Source organism: Mastomys coucha, unplaced genomic scaffold (genome assembly GCF_008632895.1).
Source record: "Mastomys coucha isolate ucsf_1 unplaced genomic scaffold, UCSF_Mcou_1 pScaffold22, whole genome shotgun sequence".
Taxonomy (NCBI): Eukaryota; Metazoa; Chordata; class Mammalia; order Rodentia; family Muridae; genus Mastomys; species Mastomys coucha.
In genome coordinates this window covers 65,686,772-65,694,521 of record NW_022196905.1, presented here as the reverse complement: position 1 = coordinate 65,694,521, position 7,750 = coordinate 65,686,772, and positions in this window count along the sequence as shown.

Genomic DNA, 7,750 nt, shown 5'->3' with positions numbered 1-7,750 from the left:
TCTCAGGGGCAGAAGATAACATAGACAATATTGAGAGAACAGTCAATGAAAATGCAAAAAGCAAAAAACAAGGCAATGGAAGAATACACCCCAAGTCTGTAAATGTGGGGACCACATGGGGGAAATGGAACATAAAGGGCGCAGAGACTATGCTATGAATGAATCAGGGGAGGGGGTATGAGTGGGAACAAGATGTCCGATAGACTGGTAGTAAAGGCCTTTCTGTGAGCAGAGAGGCAGTCAGTACCAGAGAGCCAACCCAGGGCCTCTCTTAGGCTAAGTTGAACTACACTTCCAACTTCCACCAGCACGAAGAGTTGGAGATGAGGAAGCGAGTTTTGTGGGACACTGGGGCAGGGTCCATCAGCATTACATCAGACCCCAAAGTCCTCTAGGAGGACAAACAAAGGAAACCAAGTTTCCTTTAGGAGAACGTATTATTGTTCTCCTAAAGGAAAATTGAAGTTCACTCGGCTAACCTGATGTAGGAGGGAATGAAGTTAGGCAGACAAAAGGGAAGATTTGCTGGCCATTGGTGACATGCATCTTTCATGCCAGCATTAAGGGGGCAGAGGCAGAGGCAAGCAGATCTCTGAGTTCGAGGCCAGCCTGGTCTACAGAAATGAGTTTCAGGACAGCCAGGGATACACAGAGAAACCCTGTCTCAAAAAGAGCCAAAGCCCCCCAAAAAAGAAAAAGAAAATTCTATGGACTCTCTTAGGCAGATGACGAAGCAAGATTCTAAGGTTGCTTTTAACAGACTCTGGTTTACAGTTTTTACTGGATTCCCCTCTTTGCTTCTTGTATGTTTTACATTTGCCCTGTTCTCCTTTCTTCTATCTCTAGCCCCCACTCACTTCATGACTGCGTGTTCCCTTGCTAACATCAGCTTGCCTGTGGCTTTTTGGTTTGATGTTACAGCAAGTGTTGACATTTCAGCTCATGTGCCCACTGTGACCTAATCGCTTAGCCATCCAGTGTTCTAATTCCAGATTCCTGGGTGACATAATATTAGCCTCAAGTGTGAGTCGACTGAGTAATATTAGTCCACTGTGGTATCCTAAACTGAAGCTAGACTCAAAAGTAATCAGAAACTGCAACATTTCCCAGAGGAAGTTAAGGAATGAGTACTGAGCAGATCTGCTTCATCAGGTACCTCGTGTCTTTCTCAATAACATATGACAGTCAATAACTCAGGCATCTACACGGAACCTACAACCCTGGGCACCGTCATGCTTAGTGAGCTCCTAAGGGTGATACCAATGGTGGCAGACTCTGACTTTATATTATTATATTATTTACAAAAATTATGACTTTATTATCACTTCCCTGTCTTATGTCTAAGATAAAGATTAATTATGGCTTTATAGTAAAAACAGGGCTCTAAAGCTATCCGTGGTAGGGCCCAGTTTTCTTGCCCATCTACAGATGAATGAGAGCTCTTATAAAATATATTAAAATGAAGTCCCAGAAAAGATAAATTTAAAAGTAGATGTAGGAGATGGCTCAGCAGTTAAAAGCCTGATTGCTTGCTCTTCCAGAGGTCCTGAGTTCAATTCCCAGCAACCACATGGTTGCTCACAATCAATTGTAATGGGATCCGATGCTCTCTTCTGGTGTGTCTGAAGACAGCAACAGTGCACTCATATATTAAATAAATAAATAAATAAATAAAATAAATAAATCTTTTAAAAATATGTAAGATGGACTTGACTGTTTTATTCTTAATTTTGATAGTGTATCAGTTTACTTATTACTGAAATGAAATACTTGGGGAAGGAAGGTTTTGTATGACAGTTTAGGGGAGCTGTCCATCACAGTGGGGCAGCCACAGCTTGAAGCAGCTGGTCCTAGTAGGCAGAAGGCAGGAAGGAAGGAGCAGTGTGAATCCTAATGCTCACAGGCTCACTTTTTATTCAGTCCAGGATCTCCACCAGAGAAATGACATCACCTGTAGTTAGGGTGGGCCATCCCACCTCAGTTAACCCAGTCTATGCCCAGAGGCTTGTCTCCATGGTAATCGAAATCAGTCGTTGCAGATGAAGTAATGCAGGGTCTGATCCCTGTGCTCAATGCTTAGGTTCCATTTCTGTACTCATTTCTAGACTCTAAATTGCACAGAACTAAATCTTACCACCACGATACTTTTCTATGTAAAATTTTATAGCAGTGATAACAGGTTAATGGCATTTCATGTTCTGAGCATGTCAGTCATTATATTTTGATCACAAGTGTCTTAAGTGTAGTCCAAATGGGTATGTGTGGCAAGGACCTGTTTCTCCCTTGATATGTAGTTCAAACTTGTTCTATTTAGATTCTCAATCATAGATGAGCTCTCCTGCCAAGTCTGGCTAAAATAGCTCCTGTTTTTTTTGTTTTTTTTTTTTTAATGAGGTTAGAAACAGATAAGGAAGAAAACAAACAAAAAACAAAAAGTAAACAAAAACAAAACAAAACCACCACAGGAGTTATCGTTCTTAAATTTCAAGGACAGGAAGACAAAGAAAAAAAGCATCAATCCTCTCTGATTGGGGATGAGACATCTACATACACAGCTCTCGCTGAGCTCTTCTCTCCTGGATCCGAGATGGATAGGGGACCCTCTTCCTAAAGCAGCAGGCACGTGGGAGCTTATCGGCTACCCTAAATTCTCTATAAAGGGAATCACCTATCCAGGTACATAGGTTAAGGTCTCATTACAACACCATGGCAAAGCTACCTGAGCAATGAATGAGTCTACAAAGAACAACTTGTTGCCGGGCAGTGGTGGCACATGCCTTTAATCCCAGCACTTGGGAGGCAGAGGCAGGTGGATTTCTGAGTTCAAGGCCAGCCTGGTCTACAGAGTGAGTTCCAGGATAGCAAGGGCTACACAGAGAAACCCTGTCTCGAAAAACAAAACAAAACAAAACAAAAGAATGACTTGTTTACAAATCCTCCTGCTGCCACAATGAGTCAGAGGCCATACAGTTTACCCTGGTGACCTTGACCTCTGTTTTGCCTTGTAAGAGACTATGTAACATCAGTTTCTGCAAATTCAAATTCACGTACAAATACACTACACAGTATCTGCTGTCAGGTATAGATGCTCACTCCTTAGTGTTCCAAGTTTTGCTTTTATCATCAGAATCAAAATACCCCAGAGTCCTCTATTCAGGAAAAACATGGGGTCCACCCCTTGGCACTTTACTCAACATGCTCAACATACTCTTTGAAAATCAAACTGAGAAATAAAAAAACCAAAATACAAAACAAAACAAAACAACAACAACAAAAAAACCCCAAGAAACTATATTTAGCAATTATTTCAAAGTCATCCTTGCCAAGAATTTGAATTGCTCTCCGTCGTGTGGAAACACATGCATGCTGTTTTCAGAATTACCTTCTCGAGAGAGTCATCTATGTTTTTTTTCTCAAGGAAAGTAGATAGTGCCTGGAGTGCTGGTGCACGCCTTTCATTTCAGCCCTTGGGAGGTAGAGGCATGTGCATCTCTGACAAATTCTATGAGTTCAAGGACAGCCTGGTCTTCATAGTGAGCTTTAGGTTAGCCAAGGCTACATAGTGAGACCTTTTCTCAATCAACCAATTAATCAATCAATCAATCAATTAATTAATCAATGTAGTTATCAACAAGTGAAGATTTGGCAAGATTCAAATTAACAAGCACCCCATGAGTTCTTTTTTTAGAGTGCAGAGCTTACTGCTTCAGCCATTCCAGAAGCTCCCACAGCTGCTGCCACGCAGTTGAGCAGCAGTCCAGAGGTTGCCTGACTGCTGACTCCAGTTGCTAAATAGCACCCAGGTCAGAGCATTTCAGTTTTCATAAGAAAGCAACCTAAAGTGGAGTAGACAGATAGGTAATAGTTGCATTTGTTTGCTTGTTTGTTCTTTGTTTTTGAAACAAAGGTTCACTTTTGGGCTTCGACTGGGGACTGCAACTCCTTTTGTAGACCAAATTAGTATGGAACCCAAGAAGATCCTCCTGCCTCAACCTCCACAGTGCTGGGATTAAATGCCAAAGCACAACCTGCCCATAGTTGCAAATATGGGAAGTGTTGTAAACAAACAAATAAAAAACACCACAGAAAATAAGATTTGAAAATAACAAGGAAGATTCGTTGTGGTGTCTGTAGCTCAGTGGTAGAGATTTGCCTAGCGTGTGAATTGCTATGAGTTCAGTTTCCAGCACCAAGATACACACACATGCACACACGCATGCACGCATGCACGCACCCGCACACGCATGCACACACACAGAGTAAAGTTACCTGTGGTAGCATAGGAAAGGAAAATAACCTTGAGGAAGGCATTTGTAAACTATAAAGTAGGGCTGTGGCATGGCTCAGTGGTTAGGGCACTTGCCACCAAGCCCGGGAGCTAAGTTCAATCCCTAGAATCCAAACAATGAAATGATAAAATCAACTGCCAAAAGTCATCCATTAACTTCTATATGTATGCCACGGCATCATAGACAGATGGACAGACACTCCATGCATGCAAACACACACACACACACACACAATCACACAAGAGATGTAACAAGCAGTTCATGTATCTGGATGGAAGAGAGCATACCTGAAGAGAGCAACAGGTGAGCAGTCATTGCTTTGTCTAGAAGAGAGTAGATAGGGTCTGAGATCTTGTGGTGGGGGTGGAGAAAGTGAATTCCATGCTGAGGAAATGAGGCTCTGTGTGTGTGTGTGTGTGTGTGTGTGTGTGTGTGTGTGTGTCTATAGACCCTTTAAGTTCTGTGTAGTCAGTCCATTGAACAGACCACAATCTATGTATCCATTCTATTGTTAATAGAAGGTATAAACCAATAATGTGAGTGCATCCTTGTGCGCATGTGCAGGAGTTTCTCCAGTAACAATACCTACTGGAGGAATGTCGCCAGGGTCCCATGTCATGTGCATCTTTAGATTAATCAGACAGTCCCAATTATTCTCTAAAATGAACATACCCTTTATATTTGAGGAATCAGTCTGTAGAAAGTCTGATGTTTATGATTATTATATATGAATTACTCAAATATTAGAGAGAAGAAAATGCCAAGAAAGTTATTGTTTTTTTTAATAGGAGTTAAAATGCATGTAAAGAAAGTCAACTCTGCTATTTATTATGAGTTCTCTCGTAAGGACTTGAGTGAAGATGAACTGTCACATTCCTCTACCTTCAGCGGCCCTTTACTTCAAATTCCCAGATCCTTTCTGAAAAGCAAAAAAACTGAGCTATTTCTATAAACGTTGACATCTCAAATTTTTTCCTGAGGTATGAATCATGTCTGGCTGGCGTTCCTTCACAATCTAGGATTTCATTTGATCCCAGCTATGGTTCGGATGTAAAATGTTCCGCACGGGCTTTTGTGTTTGAACATTTGGTCACCACCTAACACCACTGTTTTGGAAGGTTGGGAAACCTTTGGGAGGTAGGACCCAGCTGTAGGAAGTGGGTCTTGAGGGGTGGGCAATAGTATTTGCAGCCTGTCTCCAAAGAGATGTAACAAGAAGTTCATGTGTCTGCTGCTGCAGCCTTGAGTGGCTCCCACCACCATACCATACCTGCCCTGACAGACGGTACCTTCTAACCATGATCCAGTAAATCCTCCCCTCCCTGGGCTTCTCTAGGCATTTGGTCACAGTCCCAAGAAAAGTAGCTGTCTGAGTTAGGGTTTTATTGTTGTGAAGAGACACCATGACCAAGGCAAGTCTTATAACAATATTTAATTGGGACTGGCTTACAGGTTCAGAGGTTCAGTACATTATCATCAAGGCGGGAACATAGTAGCATCCAGGCAGACATGGTGCAGGAGGAGCTGAGAGTTCTACATCTTCATCTGAAGGGTGCTAGCAGAATATTGATTCCAGGCAGCTAGGGTGAGGGTCTTAAGCCCACACCCACAGTGACACACCTACTCCAACAAGGCCACACCTCCTAGTAGTGCCACTCCTTGGGCTAAGCATATACAAACCATCATAGTAGCTATAATATTTTTTTTTGCATTAACATCATTGTAAGTTACTTCCTTACCAGCTTCAAATGTGCTATCTCACAAAAGAATTTCATTCTGAAAGAATTTTCCATTCTCAGCAAAAGAATATGAAGACTTCAAACTCTGTTTCATATAGCTACACACGTACAATAATACATAGGCACATATATAAAAATGAAGTGTTCTCATTGGAAACTTGTAATCTGCTAGAGTGAGCTGGTAAGAAAACAAGTCTAGCATATGAAGTTTTACTCTGGTTGTTAGATTATGTAGGTGAACTATATACATATAAATCGAAGTGCATGTGAAAATTAGGATTGATAAAATTGTGAGCTAGGGGCTGGAGAGACTGCTCAGTATTTAAGAACACTTGGTGCTCTTCCAGAGGACTCAAGTTCCGGTCCTAGCACATGTTGCAAGTCTAACTGTAATTCCAATTCTAGTGACTCCAACAATCTTCTTCTGGCCTCTATGAATGCACACAGACACAAAGACAGACAGATAGACAGACACACACACAGACACACACATACAGAGAGATAGGGAAAAAAAGAGACAGATGAACAGAGACAGAGAGAGAAAGAAAGAGAGGCATTTGAAGGTGTGCTGACTCTTTTTCTTGTCAACTCAACATAGCTGGAGTCATTTTGGAAGAGGATCTCTTTAATTGAGAAAATTCCCCCACCAGTCAGAGCTATGGTACCTTTTTTCATTTAGTGATTGATGTGAGAGAGCCTAGTTCACCATGGCCAGTGCCACCTCCTGGGCTGGTGGTCCTGGGTAATACAAGAAAGCAGGCTGAGCAAGCCATGGAGCAAGCCAGTATGGAGCAGCCCTCCATGGCCTCTGCATCAGCTCCTGGTTTAGGCCTTGAGTTCCTGCCCTGACTTCCTTTAGTGATGGACTGTGGTATAGAAGCCAAGTGAAAAAAAACCCCTTTCCTAATCCCAGCAATAGAAACTCCTACAAAGACAGAAGGCAAATATCCTTTTTGAAGTGTTTTACCTCGTGACTTCTTTCAGAAGCTCTTTCTCCAGGTATTTAAAGTAGTACCCCTAAGGCACCTTGCTTTTAAGCCATACACACTGTATTTACTTCCTCCAAAGCTCGGAGGGGTTGGGCTGTGAATGATAACCTACAGATGCAGAAATGAGTGCAGACTGGCAGAAGCGGATCAGTCAAGGAGCCGATTACCAACACCTCTGAAATATATACTGCAAACATGGTGCTCCTCTTGCCCGGTAGACCATAGCCCCCTTGTGTGCTGCCCTCTCTCCCTGTACTCTGCGCTGCCCTCCTATCTCCGAGGTTTGTCCACTTTCATCTAACCTTTCTTCGTCTTGTCCCTCCGTAGCTGCAAAGGATTTATAACGCACAGATCTATCCTTCTTATTACACTCCTCACACTCCATCTCTAAAGAGGAGATGCTTTTTAACCTATGGGTATTTTTCATCCTTTTTGGTGTGCTTTCTGGAGCAAGGATGAAACAAGTTGTGTTGGAACCACTAACTGGGGTCAAGGAGAAGTGGGGTGGTGTTCTATAAGACGGGTGACTCTGGTTGGTTCTTACCGTGAAGAAATGAGGTTCCAATATTGTTCTGTGTGTGTTTGCTTGTCTATATGTGCACCTTGTGTTTGTGTTTGTCTGTATGTGTACTGTGTGTGTGTTTGCTTGTCTGTATGTGCACTGTGTGTGTATGTGCGTGTGTGTGTGTGCGTGCGTGTGTGTGTATGTGTGTGCGTGTGTGTGTGTGTGTGT